This window comes from Nerophis lumbriciformis, linkage group LG34 (assembly GCF_033978685.3).
Source record: "Nerophis lumbriciformis linkage group LG34, RoL_Nlum_v2.1, whole genome shotgun sequence".
NCBI lineage: Eukaryota > Metazoa > Chordata > Actinopteri > Syngnathiformes > Syngnathidae > Nerophis > Nerophis lumbriciformis.
In genome coordinates, this window is record NC_084581.2 from 15316319 (window position 1) to 15325647 (window position 9329).

A 9329-nucleotide genomic window follows, 5' to 3' on the forward strand; every position below is an offset into this window, starting at 1 on the left:
AAAAGACATGCACGTAGCACAAAAGGCAAAACAAAAGGACTAGCGTGGGAGCTAGCAGGAAAAAATAGCATAGCATGAGATCTAAGTAGTCGTTAACAGTTGTATGAGAACAAACTACGAAGCCAGACAGAGTGAGGCCAGAGCAAAGACTAAATAGCCCTCTGATTAGTGCCCGGGCAACAGGTGCGCGTCCCGAACACTAACCAGAGGCAGGTGAAAGTAATCAGTTGACATGGCAACTGAACACAAACAAAATCAATGTGCTGAAAACATATGTGACGAGAAACATAAACAAACTATGATCCGTGCAGCGGATCGTAACAGTACCCCCCCCTTAAAGGACAGATTCCAGATGTCCCTTGACACGAAATAAAACTAGAACCCAAAAAACAAGAAACAGTTCAAGAGACCAGGGAGGGTGGAGGGAGGATTTGGTGGTGGGTCGCCAGGCCACGTGTCCCCGAATCCACCGGGGAAGAGTCAGGTGGCGGCGGCGAGTGGAACGCCGCTGCCGCAGGCGAGGCGGGCGACCACGGAAAGGCCACATTCGTGGCTGCCGAGAAGGTGGGCGTGAGTGGCGCCAGAAGTTCAGCAGCCGGAGAGTTCTACGACTACGTCTCGGGTGTCGCTGCTGTTTGCGCCACTGGCGTCCATAAACAAACCTCCGAGAGCGCCGCTTGCGCAGCCAGACCACTCGAGGTCGCTGAGACGAAGACGAGGAGAGAGCTGACGTCGCCGTGGAAACAGGAGGAGACGTCATCGCCGTGGAGGCAGGAGGAGACGTCGTCGCCGTGGAGGCAGGAGGAGACGTCGTCGCCGTGGAGGCAGGAGGAGACGTCGTCGCCGTGGAGGCAGGAGGAGACGTCGTCGCCGTGGAGGCAGGAGGAGACGTCGTCGCCGTGGAGGCAGGTGCAGGTTCTGGTACCAGCCGTGGAGCAGGTGCAGGTTCTGGTACCAGCCGTGGAGCCGGCGCTGGTGTGGGTACCAGCCGTGGAGCCGGCGCTGGTGTGGGTACCAGCCGTGGAGCCGGCGCTGGTGTGGGTACCAGCCGTGGAGCCGGCGCTGGTGTGGGTACCAGCCGTGGAGCCGGCGCTGGTGTGGGAACCAGCCTTGGAGCCGGCGCTGGTGTGGGAACCAGCCTTGGAGCCGGCGCTGGTGTGGGAACCAGCCTTGGAGCCGGCGCTGGTGTGGGAACCAGCCTTGGAGCCGGCGCTGGTGTGGGAACCAGCCTTGTAGCCGGCGCTGGTGTGGGAACCAGCCTTGGAGCCGGCGCTGGTGTGGGAACCAGCCTTGGAGCCGGCGCTGGTGTGGGAACCAGCCTTGGAGCCGGCGCTGGTGTGAGAACCAGCCTTGGAGCCGGCGCTGGTGTGGGAACCAGCCTTGGAACTTGGCATGGTGGAGCTTGGCATGGTGGAGGTACTGGAGACGAAGCTTGGTGTGTCAGCCGAGGTGCAGGAACAGGTGCTAGCCGAGGTGCAGCTGGAGGTGGCCTAGCTGGCGGTTGTGGCTTAGCAGGACGAAGGACTGGTGGCGGTGGCCGTGCAGGAGGTTGCGGTTTAGCACGCCGAAAGACTGGTGGTGGTGGCCTTGCAGGAGGTTGCAGTTTAGCACGCCGAAAGACTGGTGGCGGTGGCCGTGCAGGAGGTTGCCGCTTAGCACGCCGAAAAACTGGTGGCGGTGGCCGTGCAGGTGGTTGCGGCTTAGTACGCCGAAGTTGTGCCACCGCACTAGCACAGTTCCCAGTACTAGCCCCCCCCTCAAGACGCGGATACCAGACGCGCTCTTTGCGGTTTGGAACCGTCTTCAAGGGTGGGTGGGGGGAGGTATGGAGGGGGGTATACTCCTCTTTAAATTGTCCAAATTGACTATTATCATCCCCCACTTGAGATTGGGTGGGAGCACAGGGGGAAAAAATATGTGCAGTGGGCGGAGCAATAGTCACTGGGGGCGGAACCAAAGTCACTGGAGGTGGAGTCTGAAAATCAGAATGTGACTGACTAGACTTACACTTAATAAAAATGTCCTGATAATGTCTTATCTTAGAATGAAAATCATTTGGTATTGGCTGACAGAAAGAATTAGAAGATGGAAAAAAAAATTCTTGTTCAATGACGTCATCGGGAGTGGGCGGAGTTACCTCTTCGGGGGGCGCCAATGAAATGACGTCATTGTTGGAAATGTCCATGTGACTGACAGCCCAATCAGAGAATTGTTTGGCGAAGTGGTCGATGGGGTTGCCAAACATCTGAGGAGGGGGAGTTTGGGCTGAATGTAGCTTGCTTCGGTCCGGGGGAGGAGTTTGCAGGAGCGGCGCGTCTTGGCGGCGAGGGAAAGACCTCCTGGCCGGCTTCCGTCTTTGACGGCGCGCACGGTACTGCGGTGTAGCGGCGATGTCTTCCGACCAGAGGGAGTCGATGGGGATAAGAGAGCCTCCAGCTCCCCACATGAGATTCGACCTCTCCTCCGTCGAATAGCGAAGCGTCTCGGCTTCCATCGCTCGCAACACCATGAGCGTACCTTCGTCCCACTCCTCGTTAGCCGGTGCGGGAGAATTGTCTTCTGCTGGCTTCGTACTGTAACGACTGGGTCGCATAGTGATGCGGGTGTGGTTCTCCCAAGGATGCAGACGGCTTCGGACACAGCTTGCAGGTAGGAAAAATGATTTATTTTAAATATAAATCATATGATGAATAAACAAAAGACATGTACGTAGCACAAAAGGCAAAACAAAAGGACTAGCGTGGGAGCTAGCAGGAAAAAATAGCATAGCATGAGATCTAAGTAGTCGTTAACAGTTGTATGAGAACAAACTACGAAGCCAGACAGAGTGAGGCCAGAGCAAAGACTAAATAGCCCTCTGATTAGTGCCCGGGCAACAGGTGCGCGTCCCGAACACTAACCAGAGGCAGGTGAAAGTAATCAGTTGACATGGCAACTGAACACAAACAAAATCAATGTGCTGAAAACACATGTGACGAGAAACATAAACAAACTATGATCCGAGCAGCGGATCGTAACAACAATAAGAACAATTTTCATTATCCATCCATCCATCCATTTTCTACTGCTTGTCCCTTTCGGGGTCGCGGGGGGTGCTGGAGCCTATCTCAGCTGCATTCGGGCGGAAGGCGGGGTAAAGCCTGGACAAGTCGACCACCTCATCGCAGGGCCAACATTATATCAAACATAAAAAGTGGATTAGGTAGTGCCTTTAATACTGCATTTGAAATGAGCAACCAGTGGTGAGTCACCACCAAGCAAAAACCGCGCATGCTCAGAAAAGTAGCGTCAGATTTACCGCCCGTCTGAGAGACAGTCGTGGGTGCAAGTGCAAGCTATCCAAGTAGCATGTGGTTGCATGACTTGAATAACCTGAATAACTTTGCACGACTACTTTCACGTGGTTACTAATGAAAAGCTAATTGAACACGACAGGTCGGTAGCGTTTTTAGTTTTCAACACCTTTTGGCGGCATTTGATGACTTTGCGGGAGTAAAACAACACATCCTGGTTATCATAATGAATAACATTTATTTTACTAACACAACTTTTGCGTTTACATTTGATAATAGATGACTTACCTCGCCTCTGGACGTCCCTCAATCGGATGCTTTCTCGACAGGTGCTGCAGCATCGAACTTGTGCTATTGTGGTATGCGAGCTCCACTTTGCAGTGTTTGCATACAACTGCGTTTTCCTTCGATTTTAGTGTGAAGTGTTCCCACACCTTAGACAACATTTGTCGCTTTTTAATTCCCTCGTTTTGCTATGGCTATTGTCCACACCTTTCTGCGGCATCTGCCATTGTGAGTTATGTCGCCGAAAAGGTTTTCTAAACTCAAGCGTATTTAAAGGGGCGGAGTTGTGCAGTGCAGGGGGCGTATGATGTGACGTAAACAGGCTGTGCAATACCTAAACAGTCCGTGCGAAACGTGAGCTTTGACTACTAAATGAGGCACAATGCCGTAAAAAAAAAAAAAAAGACTTAACAACGCCTCCAGGCAGCGAAAATTCCTCGAATATATTTTGTAATCAAATTACTCGAGTTACTCGAGGAATTGTTTCAGCTCTAAATGTGTGTCATTTCCACTTCATCCTGTTCAGCAGCACATCGGCGGATAATAGCCCGGTAGCAGTCTCCTTTGTTTTTGCACTCAATGTTCATGTTTTTCTTTGTGACATGTAAACGTAGTAATAAAAGACAAATCAAATGAAATAGTAATATATGTAGTCAATGTCTTTCATGGTGACATGAACACCATGGCATTTGTAGATGGTGCAAAGTACCGGGATAGCGAGTGCAAAAAGGCGACTGCTACCGGAGTGTTATCTGCTGTGCTGTTAGTGGAAAAAGAAGCGTAAATGACACCTTGGTGTTGTTGTAAACGTAATAATTAAAGACAAATCAAATCAAATAGTAATGTATGTACCGTATTTTCCGCACTATAAGGCGCACCGGATTATTAGCCGCACCTTCAATGAATTACATATTTCATAACTTTGTCCACCAATAAGCCGCCCCGGATTATAAGCCGCGCCTACGCTGCGCTAAAGGGAATGTCAAAAAAACAGTCAGATAGTTCAGTCAAACTTTAATAATATATTGAAAACCAGCGTTCTAACAACTCTGTCCCAAAATGTACGCAAATGTGCAATCACAAACATAGTAAAATTCTAAATGGTGTAGAGCAATAGCAACATAATGTTGCTCGAACGTTAATGTCACAACACACAAAATAAACATAGCGCTCACCTTCTGAAGTTATTCTTCATTCGTAAATCCTTCGAATTCTTCGTCTTCGGTGTCCGAATTGAAAAGTTGCGCAAGCGTGGGATCCAAAATGGCCGGTTCCGTCTCGTCGAAGTCATCGGAGTCAGTGTCGCTGTTGTTGTCCAGTAGTTCTGTGAATCCTGCCTTCCGGAAAGCTCGGACCACAGTTGTGACCGAAATATCTGCCCAGGCATTTACGATCCACTGGCAAATGTTGGCGTATGTCGTCCGGCGCTGTCTGCCCGTCTTAGTGAAGGTGTGTTCGCCTTCGGAGCTGTGTGAAAAAAGCCACCCGGCCTCTTCGCGTAAACTTCCCTTAACCACTCGCTCATCTTTTCTTCATCCATCCATCCCTTCGAGTTAGCTTTTATGATGACGCCGGCTGGAAAGGTCTCTTTTGGCAAGGTCTTCCTTTTGAATATCACCATGGGTGGAAGTTAGCATGGCAAGCTAGAACCACAGTGAAGGATGACTTCTCATTCCCTGTGGTGCGAATATTCACCGTACGTGCTCCCGTTCCACAGTGCGGTTCACAGGAATATCAGTTGCTGTGAAATACGGTAGTAATCCGTGTGCGGATGGAGAGATTGCGTCTTTTTATGAACCGGATCCTTGTCGCTTAGTAGGAGCCATTTTGTGGTCTTTACAGATGTAAACAGGAAATGAAACGTACGGTGATATCCGCGCGTTTTTTCTTCTTCTTCCGGGGGCGGGTGGTTGCTTACAGTAGAAGAAGAAGCGCTTCCTGTTCTATGGGGGCGGGTGCTTTCCTTGGCGGTTGCTTGCGTAGAAGAAGAAGCGCTTCCTGTTCTACCGGGAAAAAAGATGGCGGCTGTTTACCGAAGTTGCGAGATCAAAACTTTATGAAAATGAATCGTAATAAAGCGCACCGGGTTATAAGGCGCACTGTCAGCTTTTGAGAAAATGTGTGGTTTTTAGGTGCGCCTTATAGTGCGGAAAATACGGTAGTCAATGTCATCATATGAGGCAACACAAATACAATGCAAATAGTGTGATGCAAATACAAAATAATGACCCACAAAGAATGGTTTGACCCTATAATTGGTCCGGGTTATAGGGGAATGTTATTGCCGACGGACACTTCCTGCCCGCCTGTTTGCCTGCTCATCGTGTTTCATTTGTGATTTTGTGCCTGAGCCTTTTGACGCGGTGCCTTTGTGTTCTATTTGCACTGTAGTTTTTGGTTTTTGGAATCACTGACAGTGTGGACAATAAAGGACTTGTCGCACTCACAGCTCTTGTCCTTGGCGCTTTTTGTGATCCACCACAGTAAGCCACGACATATATGTATAATGTCCCGTTGGTAAACACACTCGGTGTGTGGCGAGAAAGACGTGTGCATAAAGTGCTTGTTAAAGGGGAACTGCAATTGTAGCTGTTGCTGAGAGTTTGCATGCTTTAAATATGTGTTATAAATAAATAAATATTAATAAATAAGTTAATAATGCAGAGTTATAAAATATTATTAGAAAATGTGTAATTGTAAAATCTCCTGAGCAAAATGTAAATGTATTGAGTTAATTGTGTTGCAAAGCGGAACTATTGTTGTGATGTTGCGACCCCACGGACAGTAAATAAGGCAGAACATGCAAGAAGGGAGGGTGCTTGAGCATGTTGTCTTCAGCTCCTCAAAAGATTTAAGTGTATTCGATGATTTGTGCAAAACTTCAAGCAAGTGATTATTAGAACCTCTTTTCGTTACAAGCAGCCAACGAGGTATTGTATTTTTGTTATTTAATTTCTTTCTGAGTGTTTATTGATGTGAAATCAAAGTCTGATGTACTGTATTGTACTGTATTTTGTAAGTTCTCACGGCGTGTTGGCGTGTCGGCGTGGATGGTGTGTACAGCAAGGAGAAGTCAATAAACGCCCGTTTTACAAAAAATAACTTTCCTGTGTTGCCGTGTACCGAAAGGAGTTACAGCAATCTTTTTGGAATTTTGTCTATCGTTCACAGTCCTAATGAGGCACTAGGACACATTAGTTTTTTTGGGTTTTTTTTGCATTCTAAAGATTAAAAATACGTTCGTAAGATGCGGCTAGCATACAGCTAATCTAAGCAATCTAAGTCTCTAAGTCACTCCAAAAACGCATCCAAAACTCACCAACAATACTTCATTAATGTTTTCGTGCCTGAGCCTTTTGTCGCGGTGCCTTTTTGTTCTATTGGCACTGTAGTTTTAGTTTTTTTGAATCATTGACAGTGTGGACAATAAAGCACTTGTCGCACTCACCGCTCTTGTCCTCTGCGCTTTTTGTGATCCACCACAGTAAGCCATGATATATACGTATAATGTCCCGCTGGTTAACACACTCGCTACAAGAAAAAAGGTACCGGTGTGTGGCGAGAGAGATGTGTGCATAAAGTGCTTGTTAAAGGGGAACTGCAATCTTTTTGGAATTTTGTCTATCGTTCACAGTCCTAATGAGAGACTAGAACACATAAGTTTGTATTTATTTTTTTATTTTTTTGCATTCTAAAGATTAAAAAAACGCTCAAAAGATGCGGCTAGCATACAGCTAATCTAAGCAATCTAAGTCTCTAAGTCACTCCAAAAACGCATCCAAAACTCACCAACAATACTTCATTAATTTTTTCGTGCCTGAGCCTTTTGTCGCGGTGCCTTTTTGTTCTATTGGCACTGTAGTTTTTAGTTTTTTGAATCATTGACAGTGTGGACAATAAAGCACTTGTCACACTCACTGCTCTTGTCCTCGGCGCTTTTTGTGATCCACCACAGTAAGCCACGACATATACGTATAATGTCCCGCTGGTTAACACACTCGTTACAAGAAAAAAGGTGTGTGGCGAGAGAGACATGCGCATAAAGTGCTTGTTAAAGGGGAACTGCAATCTTTTTGGAATTTTGTCTATTGTTCACAGTCCTAATGAGAGACTAAAACACATAATTTTATTTTTTTTATTTTTTTTTGCATTCTAAAGATTAAGAAAACGCTCGTAAAATGCGACTAGCATACAGCTAATCTAAGCAATCTAAGTCTCTAAATCACTCCTAAAACGAATCCAAAACTCACCAATAATACTTCATTAATGTTTTCGTGCCTGAGCCTTTTGTCGCGGTGCCTTTTTGTTCTATTGGCACTGTAGTTTTATTTATTTTTAATCATTGACAGTGTGGAAACAGGCTCCAGCACCCCCCGCGACCCCGAAAGGGACAAGCGGTAGAAAAATGGATGGATGGATGACAGTGTGGACAATAAAGGACTTGTCGCACTCACCACTCTTGTCCTCGGCGCTTTTTGTGATCCACCACAGTAAGCCACGACATATACGTATAATGTCCCGCTGATTAACAACTTTAAACAACTTTTTTTGGAATAGTTGTGAACGCAGTGCGCTGGGACGAATGTCCGCGTGTGCCCAATAGAAACGAGGCAGTCAGCCAGGCACAAAAGAAAACTCTCCATGGCAACACTGATGTAACTTTCACTCATTGAGAAATGTTTCTCTCTGCATCAAGCCCGGTCAATGTCCCGCCCCTGAGAGCCGTATACCTCACCGTGATTGGTAGGTTCGTTGAGCCCCACACACAACACTGTAAAGTGCCATTCATGCAAAACTCGCGGGCCGAACTAACATTAAACTTTAATATTAAAATATTGTCTCAGGGCCCGCAATTGGCCCACGAGTTTGAGGCCCCTAATCTTAACGGAATGTGAGCGTCCCGTCCGTCGTCATCCGAGTGAGAGTGCAAATATTACAGCAAGTGTTTGTTTTATTAAATTGGTTAGTTTGTATGTGTAGCACCTAGCAACGGTGCGGATGATAGTGTCATGATAAAGCTGCATTTGCCGGGTTGCAGCCGGTTTCGGAAACTTATTGCTCATCCTCTTTGTGTTCAGGCTCAAAAATATAAGCTCCTGGATCATAATTTTTCCCTAAGTAATCGTTGTTGGCTCTCACAAACTCTGCTTAATTAGCATTGTTGTTGATGGGGAAGGGATCTTTGGTTCCCAGCGCGACGTCATGCGATCACGTGACTGGCTTTGTCATTATCTCTCAAAATGGCTCGGGAATCTCCGTGAGATTGATATTATTTTGGGAACGCCTGGGGATCCCCCGGGAGGAGCTCAACGAAGTTGTTGGGGAGAGGGAAGTCTGGGCTTCTTTGTATAGGTTGCTGCCCCCGCCATCCTACATCGGATAAGCAGAAGAAGATGGATGGATGGATGTATGGATGGATAATTAACAAATATCACCTATATTATGATACATTTTGTTTTTGTGATACATTACATTATATCTAATTTATGATTTTTCTACCGTATTTTATGTATGTTTTGTTAAAACCATTTTTGCCGCACTTCCGCCATTTTTCCGTCTTTTTCATGTGTCTGTTCTGTATAAATGGCACCAGCAGTTTCACAAATTGATTTATTAATTTAATTTGTGCCTATTTAATACCCTAGTCTAGGTATCCTTATTGGTTCAAATTACGGCTGGTTCAAAAATGTTTTAATATAAATTTAGTAGACTTGGGTTTGCAGACAGGTAGTGCCCAGCAGGGGGCAGTAG